Genomic DNA, 24,923 nt, shown 5'->3' with positions numbered 1-24,923 from the left:
TTTTGACACAAATATGGATATGGAAGTAGATATATCCGTATCCGAATAAGATTATGGGAGGTAAATTTTGAAATTCTAGACCCAATATTCCAATTATCCAACATAAAAGCCAAATAAGTAGTTAACTTTTACTCTATATATGATTAAACTTATAAATTATTATGCATTAAAATAGTATTTATTCATAAACCTATTTATCATTGACTTATTGTATGTTATAAGTTGATTACTTAAGGTCGCATAGCAATCGAGTAATTTACTTAAGCAATATGTTGATATTATTCGTATCCGTTCCGAATCAAGAAAATATCCGATATGTATCCGTATTCGAATAATATCCGAGCCGCATCCGTATCCGATAACATCCGTATTCGGATTCGTATCCATTTTGAAAATATGAAAATGGAAGTGGTAAGAGCACTATCTGATCCGCATCCGATCCGTTTCCACCCCTAGGGACGCTGCTCTTCCCTTCCCTCTGGCGACACCATGGATCTCGTCTAAGGTCGCCTCGCCCTTCTCCTCTCTGCACCTCTCTCTCCCTCGATTTGGCAGTCGGGGTTTCCTCACGCACATGTTGCTCTGCTTGTGCAGTTTATGCTGCTCCCTCTCTTTTGTCGGAGGTGTTTGAGAACCAGAGGTGCAGCCGCGACGGCCTCACCACCGGCCAGGCGCAGCAGCACATCCAAATCTTTGGCCCCAACAAGCAGCTTCAGGCGAAGAATGTCTCTACAATGTTTATCCGCGCTCTCCCTTCCTGCGACCATGGGATGCTTAACTGAAATTATCTTTTTCTTCTTCTTTCTTTCAGTTTGGTGTGTGCAGCAGAGCAGGTTCTTTGGGGTTCATGTGGGATCCGGCCACATGGGTCATCAGGGACTGCCGCCATCATGGCCATCGCTCCCGCCCAGCTGAAGGGTAAGCTACTGTCACACGCTGCTCAAGTTCGTACCAGAAAAATCAGTTTTGTTTGCTGCGTATACATGAGGAGCCACGATTTCTGCTGATGTATGTTGCTTTCACTGGTGTGTACAAACTTACTTAAAATTCAGAGCAAAGTAACTATGTGCACACACAGAAAATACAAAAGTTGTTGAGATTCATGGCGTTTGGTGTAGTAAATTTGCCCCTTCCCTGAAGATATATCACATGGCATGCCAAAGGTTCAGACTTGATCTTTTTTTAAACTGAATTTCTACTGTTGCGTGTCTTCTTCAAGATGGATCCACACCAAGATTAAGCCATAGGAGACTTATGTTGTAGGCTTATTTGAATCAATTAATCTTGTCAACCATGTAAACTACGAGCGGTTCTTTGGAATGATTAGTTTTGTCGACCTTGCAACCAAATTGTGTTTACCATAGCCCATTAGGAGACATATGTTTCAGCTTTTACTACTGCAAACTGTTTGTTCTAATCAGAACTAACCAGGGTAGGCGGCCGTGACTTCGTGATGTTGATGCTACTTGCTCTCTGCTGTAGGTGATGTTGGACAAACCAAGGTGCAGCCGTGACGGCCTCACCAACGGCCAAGCGCACCAGCACCTCCAAATCTTCGGCTCCAACGAGCAGCTTCAGTACAAAGAGGTCTCTACAAACTGTTTCCCTGTTTTTTAATCTTGTTCTGAGCAGGTCTGTTGTTTCTTTTTGTTTGTGGTTGTGAGTTTCGTATTTCAATTTGTTGGCTTAGTTATGCGAATAAAAACGCAGGCTGGCAGAATTTAATTTTGTTGAGGATATTAGAAATCGATGTACCATAATTGTATAAACAGTTTTGCATCTCACTGATATTGTTGTATAATCGATGTACAGTTGCCTAGGTTTATGTGTTGTAGTTTGTGTGGCTAGTGCTTGGTTTATGATGTAGTTTGTGTTCCTAGTGCTGGTACAGTTGGTAGTAGGATATTTTAGGCCCTTTGTTTTCTGAGTTTCATAGCCTAAATCTGTGATGACCTCGCCACCTCAACCCTAAGCCATGGTAGTGTGGGAGGTGAGCTATAATGACTTCTATGCTTTAGATTTTTTTTCCTTGTGGTACCAGTTCATTGTGTTTCAGACGATTTATTATTACATGTCTTGTCATGCTATTTGAGGTGAGGCTACACATATTAGCTGTTAATAAATAGATCATAGACTGGGATTGATGAATATAAAGGATCCTATTAGCTGGCGATTGTTCGCCAGCAAGTGTGGCATTTGCGAACTCCTGGGCTGGCATTTATAGTGATAAGAGTGATGGCATTTTTAAAAATGCATGGCATTTCTTTCTTTTTAGTAAAATTTTCGTTTGAAACTGCCATCTGCTGGATCTTGATAGTGTGGCTCTGGGTGCGTTCGCTGGGACCTCACCCCCAGCGAATGTTCACCAGATAGCTTCACCGAATATAAATGTGCTGAATGTACAATTGTTGTCTAAAATGTTTCCAGAGATGCATCTATATTTCTCATTGAAACTTTATATAAATGGTCATCCAAAGAAAATGTTTAGCTGTTTGTAGCTTCTTGCTGTGCTCTGAGTAAGCCAGTCTGCACAATTTCATATATAATGCAGTGCCACTATTTCATAGGATCTCCTTTCCAGATATTGCCCAAGTCATGTATAGGAGTGCGCTAGCACTGCTGTTTCTTGTAGTGTTTGCCTTGACTTGTTTGAACCACTTGCATTGAGCCCCTGATTCAATTATTATTGCCTCTGGAAACAAGTAAATCTACACTGTGTGGTTGTTAATCTTGCGCAACTGGGATTCCCTTTTTGACATGCTTAGTGCTCTGTAGGTCCATGTTATCCAGTTGAACCAACATGTGTACTTTTAAATTTGTTCCAAGTAGTTATAAATTTTGTAATGAGAAGTTCTCTTGATCCATAAGCAGGTTGGTCTTGTTGTCACCAGTGCTTCTCCCAGCTTCCTGCCTCTTGTTCCCCTTTTTTCGTTGGTGCCCCCATCTCTGGAACTTCTCTCGGACAGGTAATACTCCCCTTCGTCGTTGTATTCCTTTGGTTGAGCTCTGATCTAGGATTTTTGCTTGCATCCTGCAATCATTTGAGATGGGTGTGCATCTTGATCTGCAATTGATAGTTTACCCATATATGTTCACAATTTACAAACGTAAATGCTCACATTTATCTATGGATAGTGCGAGCTTGTTGATTTGTGTATTGTATAATGTCATTGAATCCATCATAGCTCTCTGTTTATGCTACTACTCCCTCCGTCCCGAAATACTTGTCGGAAAAATGGCTACAATTAGGTGTATCTATAACTAAAATATGTCTAGATTCATCCACTTGTCCGACAAGTATTTCCGGACGGAGGGAGTATTTGTTTATCCTCACAATGTAAGAAAGCATGGGTTGGGAAGTCTTTTCTTTTTTACTCTGTTTTTAATTGCTTTCAAAAAGCATAAATGGATATCAGTTGAAGTTCCCTTAGTGCTAGTTCTATCAGTTGCAGCTTTCTAGTTATGAGTTTTGAATTGCTTTTTCTTTTCCTCAAAAGCTGTACTATGTGTGGTTCATGTTTAATTGATCTCTTGCTCTATGTTTGTTCCATATCTAGATACCTCTCTTTGAACTGTGGTCTTCTACATGCTATTCTTTAATGCAGGCGTTAATTGGGTCTATTCGAAGAGTAGCAGAAGAAAGCCTTTGAGCTTAGACTAGCCACAGTGGAGAGTAACATACACTAGTAACATACACATATCCCTAGAACTATATAACTACCTTCATAGTGGGTAGCAACATAAGTGTGGTATCATGCAAAGCTTCATTTATTAGGTTATAGACTCATATTGCATTGGGACATGTGATGTTATAGTAACTAGCTAAGTTACTCAAACTACCTCTCTCCTCGATGTTACTATTGAAGTTACTCCCACTAGCTAGTCTTATGCTCATGGACCAAGTGCCAAAGAATCCAGTCATCCAGTGAGCGAGATGTATGCTGGGAGAGGGAGGAGCTGTGACGTGATCTTCCCTGGCGTGGCAACACCCACTTTGCCTGTCGACCTCCCCTCGAAGGTATTTTGACCTTACATGTTCTTCTGCATAATCAATATGATTGAGTGCTCGAAACCCATGCAAGCAGGGTAGACTGCTCTAGTCCTTGTTCATTATATAACTTTTAACAATATCTTTTCCTGCTGCCTTGGTTTATGATTTTGTTTGTGAGGCTAGTGCTGGTACAGTAGGTGGTTCGATATCTAGGCCTTCTGTTTTCTGAGTTTCATAGCCTAAATCTGTGATGAACTTGCCACCTCCAACTGTAAGTCACGATAGTGTGGGAGGTGTGGTATGGTGACTTCTATGCTTTTGATCTGTTCCTTGTGGTACCATTTATTAGTTCCCTATCTTATCATGCTATTTGAGGTGATGCCACACATATTAGCTGTTAATAGATCATAAACTGGGACTGATGAATATAAATGTGTTCAATGTTCTAAAATGTCTCGACAGATGCATCTATATTTCCCATTGAAACTCTCTTTGTATAGATCGTCATCCAAAGAAAATGTATATTGTTTGTACCTTCTTTCTGCGCTCTTTGTAAGCCAGTCTGCACAATTTCATATATAACGAGTGCCACTATTACATAGACTCCCCTTTCTAGATATTGCTCAAATCATATAAAAGAGAGCTAGCACTGTTGTTTCCTGTAGTGTTTTCCTTGACTTGTTTGAACCACTTGCAATTATTATTTGGGTTGCTTCTAGAAACAAGTAAAACTACACTGCGTGGTTCTTAATCTTGCGCCACTGGGATTCCTTTTTGACATGCTTAGTGCTCTGTTGGTCCATGTTATCATGTTGAACCAACATGTATACTTTTTAATTTGTTCCAAGTACTTGTAAATTTTGTGACGATTTCTTCTCTTGATCTATGAGCAGGTTGGTCTTGGTGTCGTCGGTGCTTCTCCCAGCTTCCTGCCTCTGCTTCCCCTTAGTCGGCGGTGCCCCCATCTCTGGTGCTTCTCCCGGGCCAGGTAATACTCAAAACCCTTAACCCTAGATGTTGACATTTTGTTCCTGTTTGACATGCTTACTTTTAAATTTGTTCCAAATAGTTATAAATTTTGTGACAGCAACTTGTCTTGATCCATATGAGCAGGTTGGTCTTATTGTCGTCGGTGCTTCTCCTAGCTTCCTGCCTCCTCTGCTTCCCCTTTGTCGAGAGTGCCCCCATCTCTGGTGCTTCTCCCGGCCAGGTAATACTTTTAAAGCCCTAGAGGTTGACATTGTATGCCTTTGGTCAAGCTCTGATCTAAGGTTTTTGTATGCATCCTGGATGTGCATCATGACCTGCAGTCAATAGTTTCCCCATCTATGTTCGCAATTTACCAATGTCAATGTTCACATTTATCTATGGATAGTGTCTGCTTGCTGATATGCGTAGTGTATGATGTCATTGAATCCATGATAGCACTCTGTTATGCTACTATTTGTTTATCCTCACAATATAAGAAAGCTTCATCAGTTTGAGATCACATCCGTGGATTTAGTTCAACTTGTAGTTATGGTTTCTCGAGGAGGACATTCCTTATTTCTTCCTTGCGTTGTACATTTCTTGTTAGTTTTCTGGAGGCACTTTCTCTGTACCATTTTGTATCAGGGGCAGAGCTCTATAAGTCAGTCTATTAGCAGAACTGAGAATTTTCATACTTTGTGAAAATGTTAGCATTCTATGGCTGGATAGATGCTTGGTTCAATGGCATCACCAAGTCATGTTCTACTTGAGATCAAATGTTCTTGCTTTCCGCACGACTAGTGGCTTTTGACATCCTTTATGGCTTATCTACTGCTGGCATCAAAGTACATCTAACAGCATATGTTCTTTGACCTATTTGCACCTAAATGATGTTGATTATTTCCATCATTATCGCATTTAAAATGTGAAGCTATGTTATTGGAAGGCTACAAGTCGTGCCTATCTTACATACTTTGGCCTGTTTACGTGACTATAACTGTGTACTCAATTGTTTCTTCAGACGACACCTCTAGCTTTAAGTTCTATACCTCCCCTCCCATGTCCAGCTTTCATTTTCCTTCCATATCTCTGATTCCCTGTGACATTATGTGTTGCTAACCTCATGATGTGTATTTGCAGCAACGGGGAGTGCAACCATTGTAAGGAGCAAAATTTTTCACTTGAGGGAGCATTATATTCTGCTTGAAACTATGTGACAGACGTACGCTTTGGTGATGTCTCCCTGGCATGGATGGTGTTGACTGTGGCGACATCTTCGACATGGCTAGATAGATGGCTACCCATGGTTAGTTCTTCACCTCCTCATCCTTCTATTTTGTACAGTTCCTATGTATGGTTTGTACAATCTTGGATAAACCCTGTAGTGCTATCTGAACAGTGTTAGCTATCAACCATGTGTATGTGTAGGGCAAAAGTAAAACTGATAATAGTAGAATTTCTTTGTATATGTGTATCATTTTCGGTAAGTACCTTGATGCGTTCTTGGTTTGCTGCGCTAGCTCTTAGCTCTTGGTCTGTTGTGGTGTTTGATATCCTGCTTGTGGTATTTTTATCAAGTTCCACAAGTGGGGAATGATAAGAAAGCTTCATCAGTGTTTGTGATCACAAAGTAAATCTTAAGGAGAACATTCCTTGTTTGTTTTCTTGTGTAGAACATCTATTGCTAGTTTTCTGGAGGGAGTTTTTGGGTATCAGTTTATATCAGGGGCTGAACTATAAGTCGTTCCATTTGCACAAAATGTTACTATGGATCAGAGGGAGTAGCATTCTATGGCTGGATAGATGCTTGGTTCGATGGCATACCTCCATGTTGTGTATTTGGCATTTGAAGCACACACACACGACTGACCTATGTTATCATGAATTATATTCCCATGTCCAGCTTTCATCTTCCTTCCATATCCCCAATTCATTGCGACTTTATATATTTCTAATCTCATGATGTGTATTTGCAACAACGGGAGCGCAGCCACTGTCAGGAGCAGAGTTTGTCACTCAAGGGAGCAGAACGGAAGCATAATTGCTAGTACCATTTTGAGTTTTAAGTAGTTGTATTGCTTAGAATATATGATGGTTTGCCCAATGACACCTTGGATTATAGTTACTTTTTATGTAAAATGTCCGATCATAGGAGTATACGTTCTTCAAATCTCTGTGTTTTGTTACCTGGCAGTCTCTGAAGTGGTAATCTGGTTGGCTCCTTTTTCGGGGATAAATCCCAAAGAACCGAAATGAGTTGGTAATCATGCTTTGATAGGATGACATCCAGTGTAGTGATGTACTCCCTCCGTTCTGAATTATTTGTCTTGGATTTGTCTAGATACAGAAGTATCTAGGACTAAAATGAGTCTAGATACATCCGTATCTAGACAAATCCAAGACAAGTAATTCAGAACGGAGGGAGTATCATCCTTGGTTTGGTGATTATAAATGAATGAATTCTGAATATCCACCCCCCTTGATTTGAAGTGCATGGATGTCGATTTGCTTGAGTTGGTGACCAGCTGACCGCCGTATCTTTTGTGCGTCTCAAGTGGTGTATTGAACCCGTGAGCTACTATTGGAATCAATGTCAATTGCTCCGTACTTATGAGTTGTCCCCACCATGGACTTTTTGATGCAATGAAACTCCTCGTCGATCCTTTTTTTTTGCCTCGAAGGATTGAATTGAAAAGTACAATAGAAACACATGCTGTACAGCAAAAACAAGTGAACTTAGGGCATCTCCAAGTTTCTTTTGTTTTATAGGAAATATGAAAAATTAACAAAATTGGCTTGGTAGGTTAAATTTTGAAATTGTATGCATTACAAAATAATAATAACTCTAATTTTCTTTTTGATCAAAGAGAGAGGCAAATTTTGCCTGTGAAATGCATGCTCGTCCTTTTTCTTTTGACTAAGGCAAAAACTGTATTTCTCAAATAATGGCGAGATCATTTACAATAAGATCAGAAATGCATGCCCGTCCTTGCGACGATAGGCCGGCTATACATATTCTTTCTCGCTGAAGCCGCAACGAATAAAGTGGACGGGGCGAAACAAGGCCCAAGCCCAGGAGATCGACTGAGGCACTCGCCCGGGCTTCTGTCAAAATAGTAAGGCACGCCTGAGATCTGCCTAGAAACGACTCAGATTTAGGTAAAATATGTGCCTCTCACGGAAGGAAAAAAAAGAAAATATGTTTTTTTCCTTTTTCGAAAGGCACAGTTGTGTCTCTCGCGGAAGCAAATCCGTGCCTCCACGAGAACTAAATTTATGCCTCTTGCGGAAGAAATAAAAACATTTTTCCTTTTCCAAGAGGCATGACCATGCCTCTCGCGGAATTAAATTCATGCAGCACGAGAACTACGTATGTGCCTCTCACGGAAAAACAAAAGAAAACATGTTTTTTGCGCAATTTGTTTTTGATTTTTTGCCCAAAACCTAAGGAAAGTCGAGGAAAAACCGAAAAGCTAAAAGGGACTAAGGCAAAAACTTTATTTCTCAAATAATGGCAAGCTCATTTACAATAAGATGAGAAATGCATGCCCGTCCTTGCGACGATAGGTAGGCTATACATATTCTTTCTCGCTGAAGCCGCAATGAATAAAGCGGACCGGGTGAAACAAGGCCCAACCCCAGGAGATCGACTGAGGCACTCGCCGGGGTTTCTAGCAAAACAATAAGGCGGGCCTGAGATTTGCCTAGAAACGACCCATATTTAAGTAAAAAATGGCAAAACTTGTCAAATCCCAGAATCTGTTGATTGTGCCGAGAATTAGGCCGGTTGCCCGGTCTCTGGTCAGTCTTTAGGCCGAGTCACCGTGCTATGTATTTTTTTAGACTAGTTCTTGGTCGTTTTGCCCGGATGGATTGCTTGCGTCCTTGGAGGCTCTATCTGGGCTTGTCTTTTTTTCATCTCTGACATACACGCGTCAACTGCATGTTCCATATGCATGCCCCTACGGCGCCGCCTAGGGGTTTGACGTACTCCGGCGCCGCTGCCGGTTTTACCTTTTCTCCCCGGTAGATCCTTGCTGGTGAACCCCTCAGACTCGGGCTGATTAAGGGAGGTTCCTCTCAACCTTACCCGGCCTTGGTTCTTGGGTTTTTCCTGGCAGATTGACTTAGGGTTTCTCGCGTGATAGCAAGATCGGTTTGTTCATGGCGGCTGGATCAAGTTCGGAAGGAAGTCATGGCAAGGAGACGACGGAGGAACTACTTGCTCGTTTGAATCTCTAGGAGGAAGAGGACGATGACTTTGTGTGGGAGGAGGAGCTGCCGGACCTGGGTGAGCCGGCGAAGTGGCTTGCCATAGCTAGGGCTCACACCTCAAGGACGTTCAGCCCTAATGCTTTATATGGTGATATGCGTGCGGCATGGAATCCCGTGAAAACGGTGGTTTGGAGGAAGATCAAGGACAATCTATTCACAACACAATTCGGATGCCTTGGGGATTGGAATAAGGCCATGTTTGAGGGGCCTTGGCTTTTCAGGGATCAGGCGGTGATCATGGTGGAGTACGACAGTTTCAAGAACCCTGATAGCATCAAGCTGGACAGGTTGGCAGTTTGGGCACAAATCCATCGGCTACCTAACAACTTTTTAATTGAGCCTACAGTGAGGGGGATGGCTTCTCGCATTGGCGAGGTGGAGGAAGTTCATCTCAGGTTACCAGCAGGTTTCTTAGGCGAATTTGTCAGGGTAAGGGTGAAGATAGACATCAATGCAAAAATTAAGAGGTTTGTAACTAGCAAGAAGGGAGACGAAAGAGTTAGATACCAAGTAAAGTATGAGAAGTTACCAGCTTTTTGCTTTAACTGTGGTGAATGCGGGCATTGGCATGAGGAGTGCGGTGATGGTGTTCATGATGAGACCAAGTTTGAATGGGGAGAATTTGTTTTGGCTGACAATGTTCGCTTCAGGCAAGCTGAAAGAAGTGGTTTTGGTAGTCAGAGGGGGCGAGGAGGCCCAAGGAATGCCGGTGGGAGAGGAAGGGGGCGAGAGCAATTCAACCCCAACCAAAGCTGGCCTTTCAACGCTCGCCAAAACGAACCTTGCAATGAAGTAGGACAGCAAGATGCAAGGGCAAAAACGGCACAGTCTCATGGTGCTTCAGGGCCAGGTGAGACGCATGTTATGATGGGCGTGGCGGCTCCTATGGCATTGGAGGCAACGGTGGTAAGCAATAACAGACAGTCATCCAAAAACCAACTTTTAGGGACAGCTCAGTCCTTTGATGGGAAAGAAGAGGCCGTGGAACCAGAGAGTTTGACAGCTCTTGTATTATCTGAAAAGCCTCTTGGGGTCCCCCCGCTGCCGCCTGTCTATGTCTCATCAAGGAAGGAGATAAAACGGACCAAAAAGAATGATGCACTATCGGCGGCCTCCCTGGCGGAGGACCGCCGTGCGCAATGAATTTGTTATGCTGGAATTGCTGCTGGATAGGCAACGCCCCGACAATTCAAGAGCTGCGCGAATTGGCGCAAAAGTTTGCCCCTAGAGTACTCTGCATTGTGGAAACTCAAACTTCTGGAGTTAGGGCTGAAAATTTAGCGAGTACTTTAGGTTATGATAACGCTTTTGTTGTTGATTCCTGTTGGGGAACGTAGTAATTTCAAAAAAAATTCTACGCACACGCAAGATCATGGTGATGGCATAGCAACGAGAGGGGAGAGTGTTGTCCATGTACCCTCGTAGACCGTAAGCGGAAGCGTTATGACAACGCGGTTGATGTAGTCGTACGTCTTCACGATCCGACCGATCCAAGTACCGAACGTACGACACCTCCGAGTTCAGCACACGTTCAGCTCGATGACGATCCCCGGACTCCGATCCAGCAAAGTGTCGGGGATGAATTCTGTCAGCACGACGGCGTGGTGACGATGATGATGCTCCATCGGCGCAGGGCTTCGCCTAAACTCCGCGACGATATGACCGAGGTGGAATATGGTGGAGGGGGACACCGCACACGGCTAAGGAACGATCCGTAGATCAACTTGTGTGTCATGGGGTGCCCCCTGCTCCCGTATATAAAGGAGCAAGGGGGAGGGGGCCGGCCAAGGGGAGGAGGCGCACCCAAGGGGGAGAATCCTACTCCAAGTAGGATTCCCCCTCTTTCCTAGTCCAAGTAGGAGAGGGGAAGGAAGGGAAGGAGAAGGAGAAGGAAGGAGAGGGAGGAAAAAGAGGAAAGGGGGGCCGACCCCCTAGTCCAATTCGGTTTGGGCTAGGGGGGCCGCGCGCCCTGCCTCCTCTCTTCCACCACTTGGCCCATGAGGCCCATTGCTTCTTCCTCGTATTCCCGTAACTCCCCGGTACCCCCGAAAATACCCGAATCACTCGGAACCTTTCCGAACCCCGAATATAGTCGTCCAATATATCGATCTTTACGTCTCGACCATTTCGAGACTCCTCGTCATGTCCCCGATCTCATCCGGGACTCCAAAATCCTTCGGTACATCAAAACTCATAAACTCATAATAAAACTGTCATCGAAACCTTAAGCGTGCGGACCCTACGGGTTCGAGAACTATGTAGACATGACCTAGAACTATTCTCGGTCAATAACCAATAGCGGAACCCGGATGCCCATATTGGCTCCTACATATTCTACTAAGATCTTTATCGGTCAAACCGCATAACAACATACGTTGTTCCCTTTGTCATCGGTATGTTACTTGCCCGAGATTCGATCGTCGGTATCCAATACCTAGTTCAATCTCGTTACCAGCAAGTCTCTTTACTCGTTACGTAATGCATCATTTCGTAACTAACTCATTAGCTACATTGCTTGCAAGGCTTATTGTGATGTGCATTACCGAGAGGGCCTAGAGATACCTCTCCGACAATCGGAGTGACAAAACCTAATCTCGAAATACGCCAACCCAACATGTACCTTTGGAGACACTTGTAGTACTCCTTTATAATCACCCAGTTACGTTGTGACGTTTGGTAGCACCTAAAGTGTTCCTCCGGTAAACGGGAGTTGCATAATCTCATAGTTACAGGAACATGTATAAGTCATGAAGAAAGCAATAGCAACATACTAAACGATCAAGTGCTAAGCTAACGGAATGGGTCAAGTCAATCACATCATTCTTCTAATGACGTGATCCCATTAATCAAATGACAACACATGTCTATGGTTAGGAAACATAACCATCTTTGATTAATGAGCTAGTCAAGTAGAGGCATACTAGTGACACTATGTTTGTCTATGTATTCACACATGTATTATGTTTCCGGTTAATAGTATTCTAGCATGAATAATAAACATTTATCATGAAATAAGGAAATAAATAATAACTTTATTATTGCCTCTAGGGCATATTTCCTTCAATTCCTCCGGTAGAACTGGAGGTTTGGCTATGTATTAGAATAATGATATAAAAATTGAAAATTTGGGTTATTCGAGGTATCACATCGATGCAAAGGTTTCTAATCTGGGTGGGGCTCCATGGAGGCTCTCCTGTTTCTATGGGGAGGCTCAGACCCACCTTCGTCATCAGACATGGGACACGATGAAGAACTTGGCAAATATGCAGGATATGCCTTGGGTCTGTATTGGTGATTTTAATGAGGTGCTTCAGCACGACGAGCATGATGGAGTGGGCACTAGAAGCCAATCACAGATACAAGGCTTTAGAGATGTCGTGGATGTTTGTGGCCTCATGGACTTGGGTTGTACTGGTACTCGGTGGACTTATGAGAAAAAAGTGGTCGGTGGCACTTACATGTGAGTTCGATTGGACAGATCTCTTGGGACGGTAGATTGGTGTCAAATCTTCCCCCAGGCAAAGGTGCAGCATATCACATCAACTACGTATGATCACAATGCTATATTTATAAGCCTAGCACCGGCACAAAGGAGGAATGGATAGAAGATGTTCCGTTATGAGGCCATGTGGGACACGCATGAAGAGTTAAGGACAACCGTTCGATCTGCATGGGAGCTCGACGGTCATAATCCATAGGTGGAAGGTGTGCGTAGGAAATTGGCGGATCTTGCACAGAACCTAGGGGAGTGGTCCAGATCGACGTTTGGCAGCGTTCGAGGTGAGATAAAAATGTTAAAAAAGGAGCTTGAGCGATTGAGGAGCCAACCACAGCGGACTGGGCCGTCGTATGTTGAAATTAAAATTAATGACAAACTCATTGAGCTCTACATGAGAGAAGAAATAGTGTGGAAACAAAGTTCGAGGGTCCAATGGCTGTCAGAAGGGGATAGAAATACACATTTCTTTCACATGAGGGCGTCGATGCGGAGGAGAAAGAACTTGATTAAATCACTTCAAAAACCAAATGGTTAGTTAACCGAGGACCCCACGGAGATGCAGCAATTAGCTCTTGATTTCTATAAGAATCTGTACACGTCAGAGGGGGTCCAAGGCATACAAGATGTGCTCGATCATGTTCCAGTGAAAGTAACGGTAGCTATGAACGCGAGTCTTTGGGCTCCTTATGATGAGAAAGAGGTTAAAACAACGCTGTTTCAAATGTTTCCAACAAAGGCTCCGGGCCCAGATGGATTTCTGGCGCATTTTTTTCTAAACACACTAGGATGTGTGCGGAGAGGCGGTTACCAGGGATGTTCTTGGTATTGTCAGGGGAGAGGAAAGCCCCGAGGGGATTAATGATACCTTGTTGGTGTTGATCCCGAAGGTAACGAACCCTGTCATGCTCTCACAGTTTCGTCCCATTAGCTTGTGCAACGTCTTCTATAAGATTGCTTCTAAGGTGTTAGCAAACCGTTTGAAGGCGGTGCTTCCTGACATAATTTCTGAAGAGCAATCTGCTTTTGTGCCTGGAAGGCTAATCACGGATAACATAATTTCGCCTATGAATGCCTTCACTTTATGAAGAGGAAAAGATCCAAAGCTAATAGCTATTGTGCGTTAAAACTAGATATGATGAAGGCTTATGACAGGGTGGAGTGGACTTACATGCGTGCCATTATGGAGAAACTGGGTTTTGCTCCACAATGGGTAATGATTATCATGAGCATGATAAGTTCAGTATCCTTTTCAGTGATGTTTAATGGGGTTAAGTCAGAGGTGTTTAAGCCTACCCGTGGTATTCGACAGGGAGATCCGATCTCACCGTATCTTTTCTTGTTGGCAGCAGAGGGCCTTTCGTGCCTACTAAAATCTCAGAACGAGTCATCCCAGCTCAGCGGCATTAAGGTGGCACCATCGGCTCCGCCGGTGAATCACCTTTTATTCACGGATGACAGCCTGCTGTTTTTCAGGGCAAGTATCGACGAAGCAGAGTCGGTTTCAAACCTATTGGATAAATATTGTTTGGCATCGGGACAGAGAATTAACAGGGACAAGTCATCAATCTTTTTCAGTAGAGGATGTCTAGAAATAGTTCGAAATGCCGTGAAGGTTTTTTTGCAAGTTCCCAATGAATCACTTAATGACAAATATCTTGGTATGCCATCTGATGTGGGGCACTCCAAAAAGGGGACCTTCAAATATTTGAGTGATCGGGTTTGGAACAAGATGAAGGGTTGGATGAGCAAGTGCTTGTCGGGAGGAGGAAAGAAGGTGCTCATAAAATTTGTAGCCCAAGCTATTTCGGTATTTTCAATGTCTTGTTCCAAATTGCCAAGAGGCCTATGTGATCATATAAAAACTGTCATTAGAAAGTTTTGGTGGGGCTGCAAACAAGGCGAATGCAAGCCAGCATGGGTATCATGGGATGTGATGAACAGGCCGAAATATTTGGGAGGTTTAGGGTTCAGAGATCTTGAACTGTTCAATCTAGCACTATTCGCTAGGCAAGCGTGGAGAGTCCTTCAGGAACCAGAAACTTTAAGTGCAAAAATTTTGAAGGCGTCTTATTTCCCAAGCTCCACAATCCTTGAAGCGGAGCTGGGATCTTGGCCATCACAGATCTGGCGTGCTATCCTCGAGGGCCGGGATGTGCTGCAACAAGGAGTCATCAGAAGGATTGGGAACGGGCGATCCACTAGTATTTGGGAGGACAATTGGATACCCAAAGAAACAACACCGAGGCCGATTGCGTCGCTGGTTCAGACACCGTCGGAGAGAGTTTCTGACCTATTACACCCGGCTACGGCGTCATGAGCAGGTAATGTTTTCGTACTTAGAGTGATTAGCTTGACAAAGAGAGCTACCCGTTAGTGCTACAGTATGTCTGAAGAAGGGGTCAGTTCGTCTATTGAGGACCAACAATAGCCGCCATTCTTTCCGGCTAACTTAACAGGAACTTAATCTGGTTTTGTCAAACAATGCATGACCATATATCGACCGACGTCGCGCATGCACATTGAACGCGGGCATTGCCGTCTTTCTGAGTTCTGACTACCTAGGCTGGTAACGATAGAACAGGACGATGGTGCCGGGCTCGACACGGTGCGTCGTCAGCTAGCCTGGGCTGGTAACTCGGCACGGTACTGCTATACTGATCGAGGACGCTGGCTATATACATATTTGTGGCCTTCCGGAGGCCGAGCAAGCTAGGTTAGCTAACTGGGAGAGTCTCGTTATAAACACGTACAGACACACACGCAGCCGCTTACAGTTTTGGGCATGCCATTGTAACCACTACTGGGCTCACCACATGCATGGGCCTTGCATGCATGCATGCACACCAGCAAACCACAGGTGCATGCATGCGCGAGCCGTCCAGCCCGGGGGCTCACGACCATGCGCCGCCGCCCGCCGGCCGGTCAAACGTCTGCCGGAAGCGCTAAACGCACAACTGCGATATTTTGTGGCTCCAACGCTAGCTGGTGTAGTAGGAGTTGTGTATAATCGGATCTGCACACGCACGCAAATGGCAAACCATGCATGCAATAGTAGGCCTCCCCCGCCGCGCCCACAGATTGAAGCGAGCGGGACGCATGCATGCGGCGCGGCCTGACAGCCAGGAGCGGAGCAGAGCCGATCTGAGCTCACTTATCTGCGTGTGCATGCGTGCCCACAGGCTGCGCAGAGCTGGGCCAATGGGGGGGCGGGGGAGTCGCTGTCTCCTGAAATCTGGAACTGGTACACTACAGTCTACAGTCGTCGAGAGTGCAGATTACAGAGCTCCAAAACTACGATGCCCCGGTCTCGCGTGTAGACGCTCGATGTGCGTCCAGGGCTCCAAGCAGAGCCAGCTATGCATACACACGGAGTATGTCCTGACGCATGCGTGCACGGTGGTGCATACCTTCTCTACAAGTGTGCAAAGTTTCGTGGTACAAAGTGTATGATGTGAGCTAAAAAAAAAGGTCATGTACTTTTAGAACATGTATTGTTCATAAAAGTTCATGATTTTTTGGTGTGGGAAAGTTCATGATTTTTTTAGCTCACAAAACAATGTATTTCTCTACGCCCCCGCGCCTAGGGTTTCTCTCCTCTCGGGCGATTTGATCGCCCATGAGTCCTCTCACCTTCCGCAAGGCTTGATCGACGCCCTCGTAGATTGCGCAACGCCCAACCACGCACGGATGGCCTCCCCCTCGGATGCAAACTCTGTCACGAGCGGGGGTGCTTCAGCGGCCGCAAACCCCGCTCTGGAAGATTTCTTCGATCAATTAGATCTGAACAACGAGGAGTTCAATGCTGTTGAGATTGATGAAGAGGATCCCGAAATCAAAGAAAGTGTACGGTGGCTAGCCCTAGCTAGGGATCACACCGATAAGAATTTCTCGCAGGCGGCCTTCTACAAGGACATGAGGGCGGCCTGGAATCCGGCGCAGTGGGTAAGATTTCGACCGGTCGGACCTAACAGATTCGTTGTCCAAGCTTCATGCCTGGGCGACTGGGAGAGGATGATGATGCAAGGTCCTTGACTCTTCCGCAACATGGCGGTTCTGATGTGTTCGTACGATGGTTTCACCAAGGCTGACGATGTGGTTTTTTATCATATGCCCATCTGGTTACAGATACATAAACTTCCCGATCCTTACTGCAAGCAGGGTATTGTGGAGCGGCTCCTAAAGGGGGGCGGCGAAATCTTGGAGATGCGATTGAACGACAATACCCGTGGGGACTATATTAGGGTTAGGGTAAACCACGACATCAAGCAGCCTCTTACAAGGTTTGTGAGCATTGTTCGGGCGCAGGAGAGACAGGTTTATCTGGTGAGGTATGAGAAGTTGGCCCGTTCTTGCAGTTTCTGTGGTCGGATAGGACATGAGCATAAGGAGTGCGGATCTGGTGTTCATGATAAGCAGAATCTTAAGTTTAGCGACTGGTTGTACGCCGATGGCCCTAGCCGGTCGAGGCCAGAGCAAAACCCTAGCAGGGCAGATATACCTCGTCAACAAAAGAAGAATGTCAGCCCTAGAGCTCCATTGGATCCTGGCCTCAAGGCTACGGATCCCGAGGCTCTTGATACAACCACAAGCCCTGTGAAGAACCCGGGTGCAATCATGGAAGTTGATAGAGATGCAAGGAAGAGATTGAACATGGACAGTGCTGGAGATGTTGCTGTGAACAAACCAAAAAGTAAGGATGAGGTTCTGGCCATTACGGATGGCAGTGGTCAGGACCTAGGAGCGAATGCCTCGCCAACGAGCAGTTCTTCGAGCAGTAAACGTGTCAAGCTCACCAAGGTTTATGAGAAATCGGCGGCTTCCCTCGAGGAAGACCGCTGGACGCAATGAATGCCCTAGTTTGGAACTGCCAGGGGGGGGGGGGACAGTTCGTGAGGTTTTGGCCCTCTCAAAAGCCAATAACCCCACGCTTGTCTTCCCGTGTGAAACTAGGCAAGCGACTGTGAAAATAGAGAAGTTGCATTGGAGACTTGGTCTGAAAGGTTTTCATGGAGTAAGTAGTGATGGGAGGAGTGGGGGCTTAGCACTTCTCTGGGATGAGTCCCTTTCTGTCACGGTGATTGATTCTTGCAATCGTTTCATTGATGTCAGTGTGGTCGATGGTGGGTCGGGCACATCTTGGCGGGGCACCTTTGTCTATGGAGAGCCTCGGGTGGAAAATCGTCATCACATGTGGGAGCACCTTTGCAGACTACGTGCTCACTCGCGTGAGCCGTGGATGGTGTGTGGCGATTTCAAGAAGCTTTGTGGCAACATGAGCATCTGTCAAGGACCGAGCGCTCGGAGGCTCAGATGGTAGCCTTCAAAGATTGTCTAGAGATGTGCGAGCTCGAGGACCTTTGTTTCTCGGGTATTCCGTTCACATATAACAATGGCCAGGATTCAGACCGCAATGTTCAGGTACGCTTGGACCGTGCTTGTGCTGATGAAGCTTGGCGAGATACGTTTCCGTTTGCAAAGGTGGTACACTTGGCCACCTCATGTTCGGATCATTGCCCAGTGTTAATACAATTGGAGGGGATGCAAGACCAGCAGCGTTGGCCTCCATGCTTGTGTTATGAAATCATGTGGGAACGTGACAATACCCTGCCCAATGTAATTGCTGAAGCATGGAATAAACACAAATTCCCTGGCGGCTTGGGTTCGGTGGCCACGTCCTTGCAAGAGGTCTTAAAAGATTTGAAGGAATGGAGTAGAATGAAGTTTGGTAATGTGTTTAAAGATATTGAGAGGCTCCGTGCGCAACTGGCGGACCTGCAGCTGGCTGGAGCGGACCGTGCTCAAATCCGGGACAAAATGAACCAGCTCGATGAGCTTTTATACAGGGAGGAGATGCTATGGCTCCAACGGTCACGCATCTCCTGGCTAAAGGAAGGTGAGCGCAACACCAAATATTTGGACCGGAGAGCGGTATGGCGTGCACGTAGGAACCTCATACAACGCCTACAGAAACAAGATGGAACGTGGTCTAGTGTTCCATTCGATATGTAGAGAATGGCTCACTCCTACTTTAAGGAGATCTTCACCAAAGATCCAACCCTCTCTCCGGACGCGGTGTTGGACTGTATTGCCCCAAAAGTAATAGAGGAGATGAATGCTTCGTTATGCAGGCCTTACTCAGAGGAGGAGATCTCTAATGCCTTATTTCAGATTGGGCCACTGAAAGCACCGGGCTGTGATGGTCTACCTGCTAGGTTCTTTCAACGGAATTGGGCACTACTGAAAACTAAGATTGTTGCTACGGTCCACGAGTTCTTTGCGTCTGGTGTTATGCCTGATGGAGTTAATAACGCTGCTATTGTGCTTATTCCTAAGGCTCCCCATCCGAAGGACCTGAAAGATTTTAGGCCGATAAGCTTGTGCAATGTTATATACAATATCATCTCAAAATGTATGGTAAACAGAATGCGGCCCATTCTGACTGACCTCATATCTGAAAATCAGAGCGCTTTCATCCCGGGGAGGTTGATCTCTCATAACTCTATAATTGCGTTTGAATACCTCCACCATATTCAGTCGGCAAGAAATAACGTAACCGGTCTCTGTGCTTACAAGCTAGATCTTTCTAAGGCCTATGACATGGTGGATTGGTGTTTCTTGGAAAAGGCCTTGGCTAGATGGGGCTTCTCGTCCATCTGGATTGCTTGTGTTATGGCTTGTGTCTCGTTGGTGAAATACTCGGTAAAATTTAATGGGAAGCTACTAGAGTCCTTCTCTCCCTCGAGGGGACTCCATCAAGGTGACCCACTGTCTCCATTCCTCTTCTTATTTGTAGCTGATGCTCTTTCTGTGTTGATTGAAAAGGCTGCAAGGGAAGATGGCCTCAGTGGAGTCAGGATAAGTAGAGGTGCTCCGGAGATTACACACCTCTTGTTTGCGGATGATTCACTCCTATTTTTTCATGCAACTAATCAGCATGCATTATTAGTGAAGGGGATGTTGAACACCTTTGCGATGGCGACTGGACAACTTATTAACCCATCGAAGTGTTCCATTCTATTCTCAAATCAATGTCAAACTGATGTGGTTGAAGAGGTAAAAAATACGTAGGATATCACCCAGGAGGCGTTTGAGCCAAAGTATTTGGGCTTGCCGGTTCCGGAGGGGGGGATGCATAAGGGGAACTTTGAGACTATCCAAGAGCGTTTGCGGAAAATTCTTGTGGATTGGAGTGAGCAGTACATGTCGTCTGGGAATAAGGAGATACTTATGAAATCAGTGGCACGGGCCATTCCAGCATATGTTACGAGTGTTTTCAAAATTCCGGCTTCGGTCTATGATGATCTATCAAGGATGATTCACCGGTACTGGTGGGGGGTGGAGAACGGGAAGAAGAAGATGGCCTGGATGAGCTGGGATAAACTGTGATTGCCTAAATCCATGCAAGGTATGGGTTTTAGGGACATGAGGGCGTTTAACTAGGCGCTGCTAGCTAAACAGGCATGGAGGCTCCTGGATAGGCCGGATAGCCTATGTGCGCATCTGCTGAAGGCAAAATACTATCCTTCTGGTCAGCTTTTGGATACGGTGTTCCCGGGCTCCGGGTTTGAGGTGTGGAAAGGAATCCTGCATGGCCTTGAGTTGGTCAAGAAGGGCATCATTTGGCGAGTCGGTAATGGCATGAAGATTCGTACTTGGCGAGACCCTTGGCTTCCTCGGCCTTATTCCTTCCGGCCGATTACTCTGAAGGGAAACTATCACTTCAACAGGGTCTCTGATTTCTTGGATGGCAATGGAGCATGGAAGCAGGACCGGTTGAGGGAATTTTTTTGGCCGATGGATGTTGATCACATTCAGAAAATCAGAACCTCGCCTCGCCAAAGAGATGATTTCTTGGCCTGGTATCCAGAAAAGAGTGGTGGGTTCACGGTGAGAAGTGCCTACAAGTTGGCTACACATGATCATAATGTTGTCACTGCTAATGGTGCATCAAGTACTGCCCCAGAGGGGAACCGAGCGGGGTGGAACTACATTTGGAAGTCCAGGGTACCTCAAAAAATGAAAATCAATGCATGGAGGCGTGTGACAGGGACGATGGCAACACAGAGTGGTAAGGCCTTCAGGCATTTGGCGGTGCGCCCAACCTGTCAGCTGTGCGGGGTAGAGGAGGAGGACTCATTTCATGCATTGATAACTTGTTCACATGCGAGAACGCTTTGGACAAATATGCGTCGCCGTTGGCCACTTCCTGATGATGATCTCCTTATTCATGATGGAAAGGAATGGCTAACCTCACTGCTGGCGAAATGTTCGACTGACATCCAAGATATGCTGATTATGTTCATTTGGCGGATTTGGCAGCTCCAGAAGGAAGCGCCTCCTGTGCCGGCCACCGTCGAATTCTTGGATAGTTATTGCAAGTCCATAAGTCTCGTTGCGCGTTACACTACGGAGGAGATTATTAAAGGGAAAATGTCAACATTGGCGGTGGCATTGCCAGCCCAAGGAGTCAAGCCCCCGGCGGATCCCTGGCCGGCACCGCTGCATGGCATGGTGGCGTCGTCAGTTGATGGTTCTTTCCTGCAGGAGGATGGCTCAGCGGGCGTCGGTATGGTGCTTCGAAATGACAAAGGAGAGATCCTAATGGCAGCCTACCGTTTCATCTTCTATTGCAATGACCCATTCGAGGCGGAATTGCATGCGATCATGCAGGGGTTGGCCCTAGCATTGCAACATTCTGACCTACCGGTGGTGGTTCAAACGGACTCCTCTAAAGCTCTGTCTAGCTTGACAAATGATGCACTTCTTCGTTCGGCTTATGGACAGATCGTCCTGGAGATTAAGTCACTTATTGGTACTATGGAGTTTTTTCCTCAAAAGATTAGTAGACTTCAAAATAGAGTTGCCGATCGGTTGGCTAAGTATAGCCGCACCAAGCATGCCACGGCTGTTTGGCTTGGCTCAGTTCCACCATGTATCGAGGAATTGTGGCCTCTCGACTGTAACTCTATTCCTATGCAATAAACTTGCTTTACCCCCGCAAAAGAAAACAATGTATTTCATCAAGGAAATTTATATACTTGTAGACAACATCCATTTGTACATGTGTGTTTTTTAAAGAATTTTTTGAAACTTCATGGAGCTCAGGAGCCAAAAATCTATTTACACCCAGCGCTGCCTATTTGGTGAGAAAATGTAAGGATTTCATCCCATGTGACATTTGTCTGCTTAGGGCATCTCCAACGCCAAGCCGCACATTTCCTTCTGCATCAGTCCGTGGATAGGGGGGACCAGTCCACGGACATGGATGCGGGAGGCCACCATCCAACCGTAACCGCATACATTCAAACTATTTTTCAACAAACCGGATGAAATTCGTGTAAACAAGCCGAATTTCATATAAACATGCCGGATTTCATACAAATACGGCGGATTTTCATTACATTTCGAACATTTAGAAAAAAAAGCAATGACCCTGCCTTAAACCTATCCTACAGCGGTGGCACCGGACGTCCAAGACTGTGCCGTCCTCCTTCCGCTATCTTCATGACCACCGGTGATAAGACCGATAAAGTGAAGGTGCGGTGTCCGGCGAGGAAGAGTAGAACACGGGAGATGGACCGACCCACATGGGACACAAGGTCATGCCGCCTCCCGTGGCCAACTCATCCTCGGAGGAGTCTGCGACCCGTCCATCGTCGGTGGACGTGAGGTCCACGATGGAAATGGTGGCGTCCGCGCTATCGTTGTCCAACCGGGCCGCCTGATGGTTCATCGGCGATGCATACGAGGCGCAACTGGTGTTTTTTTTGCTCCGTGATCGCCTACAACTGCGCCTGCACGGCGTCCGCTTCCAGGTGAGCGGCGGTTTCAGCGCGGACGACATCGTAGATAGCATGCTGCTCCATGACGAAGTTGAGCTTCACCGAGGCCATGGCCGCCACAGCCTCCTCGCTCGCCCACTCACTGTATTGTTGGGGAACATTGCAGAAAATAAAAAAAATTCTACGCATCACCAAGATCAATCTATGGAGTCATCTAGCAACAAGAGAGAGGAGTGCATCTACATACCCTTGTAGATCGCGAGCGGAAGCGTTCAAGAGAATGGGGTTGATGGAGCCGTACTCGTCGTGATCCAAATCACCGATGATCCTAGCACCGAACGAACGACACCTCCACGTTCAACACACGTACGGTTGGGGAAGACGTCTCATCCTTCTTGATCCAGCAAGGGGGAAGGAGAGGTTGATGGAGATCCAGCAACACGACGGCGTGGTGGTGGAAGCAACGGCGATCTCGGCAGGGCTTCGCCAAGCTCAGCGAGAGGGAGAGGTGTTACGGGGGAAGAGGGAGGCGCCAAGGGCTTGGGTGCGCAGCCCTTCCTCTCCCCCTCTTTATATAGGGGCCCTGGGGGTGGCGCCGGCCCCCTAGAGATCCAATCTCAAGGGGGGGGGGTGGCGGCCAAGGGGGGGACTCGCCCCCCAAGTCAGATGGGGCGCCCCCACCCCCAGGGTTTCCAACCCTAGGCGCAGGGGGAGGCCCAAGGGGGGCGCACCAGCCCACCAAGGGATGGTTCCCTTCCCACTTCAGCCCATGGGGCCCTCCGGGATAGGTGGCCCCACCCGATGGACCCCCGGGACCCTTCCGGTGGCCCCGGTACAATACCGGTGACTCCCGAAACTTTCCCGGTGGCCGAAACTGGACTTCCTATATACAAATCTTTACCTCTGGACCATTCCGGAACTCCTCGTGACGTCCGAGATCTCATCCGGGACTCCGAACAACTTTCAGGTTACCGCATACTAATATCTCTACAACCCTAGCGTCACCGAACCTTAAGTGTTTAGACCCTACGGGTCCAGGAATCACGCAGACATGACCGAGACAACTCTCCGGCCAATAACCAACAGCGGGATCTGGGTACCCATGTTGGCTCTCACATGTTCCACGATGATCTCATCGAATGAACCACGATGTCGAGGATTCAAGTAATACCGTATACAATTCCCTTTGTCAATCGGTACGTTACTTGCCCGAGATTCGATCGTGGGTATCCCAATACCTCATTCAATCTCGTTACCGGCAAGTCACTTTACTCGTACCGTAATGCATGATCCCGTGATCAACTACTTGGTCACATTGAGCTCATTATGATGATGCATTACCGAGTGGGCCCAGAGATACCTCTCCGTCATACGGAGTGACAAATCCCAGTCTCGATCCGTGTCAACCCAACAGACACTTTTGGAGATACCTGTAGTATACCTTTATAGCCACCCAGTTACGTTGTGACGTTTGGTACACCCAAAGAACTCTTACGGTATCCGGGAGTTACACGATCTCATGGTCTAAGGAAATGATACTTGACATTAGAAAAGCTCTAGCAAACGAACTACATGATCTTGTGCTATGCTCAGGATTGGGTCTTGTCCATCACATCATTCTCCCAATGATGTGATCCCGTTATCAATGACATCCGATGTCCATGGTTAGGAAAACGCAACCATCAATTGATCAACGAGCTAGTCAACTAGAGGCTCACTAGGGACATGTTATGGTCTATGTATTCACACATGTATTACGGTTTCCGATCAATACAATTATAGCATGAACAATAGACAACTATCATGAACAAGGAAATATAATAACAACCATTTTATTATTGCCTCTTGGGCATATTTCCAACAGTCTCCCACTTGCACTAGAGTCAATAATCTAGTTACATTGTGATGAATCGAACACCCATAGAGTTCTGGTGTTGATCATGTTTTGCTCGCGCAAGAGGTTTAGTCAACGGATCCGCGACATTCAGATCCGTATGCACTTTGCAAATATCTATGTCTCCATCTTGAACATTTTCACGAATGGAGTTGAAGCGACGCTTGATGTGCCTGGTCTTCTTGTGAAACCTGGGCTCCTTGGCAAGGGCAATGGTTCCAGTGTTGTCACAGAAGAGAGTCATCGGCCCCGACGCATTGGGAATAACTCCTAGGTCGGTAATGAACTCCTTCATCCAGATTGCTTCATGTGTTGTCTCTGAGGCTGCCATGTACTCCGCTTCACACGTAGATCCCGCCACGATGCTTTGCTTGCAACTGCACCAGCTTACCGCCCCACCATTCAAAATATACACGTATCCGGTTTGTGACTTAGAGTCATCCAGATTTGTGTCGAAGCTAGCATCGATGTAACCCTTTACGACGAGCTCTTTGTCACCTCCATAAACGAGAA

At 46.2% G+C, this 24,923-nt stretch overlaps 1 long non-coding RNA gene across 2 annotated transcripts; it reads left to right on the top strand.

The window, feature by feature from the left end:
- Positions 1-426: 426 nt before the first annotated feature.
- LOC119320170 lies at positions 427-7,283 on the top strand. 2 transcript variants are annotated; one of them, XR_005154831.1, is made up of 10 exons: positions 427-505; positions 595-725; positions 812-918; positions 1,483-1,587; positions 2,872-2,966; positions 3,606-4,018; positions 4,885-4,979; positions 5,105-5,201; positions 6,101-6,266; positions 6,951-7,283. It is a non-coding gene; the product is annotated as an uncharacterized LOC119320170 (long non-coding RNA). The 2 variants fall into 2 exon arrangements; XR_005154832.1 differs by lacking the exon at positions 595-725 and having other exon boundaries at positions 461-505.
- The last annotated feature ends 17,640 nt before the right edge of the window (positions 7,284-24,923 follow it).

This window comes from Triticum dicoccoides, chromosome 6B (genome assembly GCF_002162155.2).
Source record: "Triticum dicoccoides isolate Atlit2015 ecotype Zavitan chromosome 6B, WEW_v2.0, whole genome shotgun sequence".
NCBI lineage: Eukaryota > Viridiplantae > Streptophyta > Magnoliopsida > Poales > Poaceae > Triticum > Triticum dicoccoides.
Note: the sequence above shows the minus strand (reverse complement) of the source record. Positions and strands in the feature narration are given on the sequence as shown.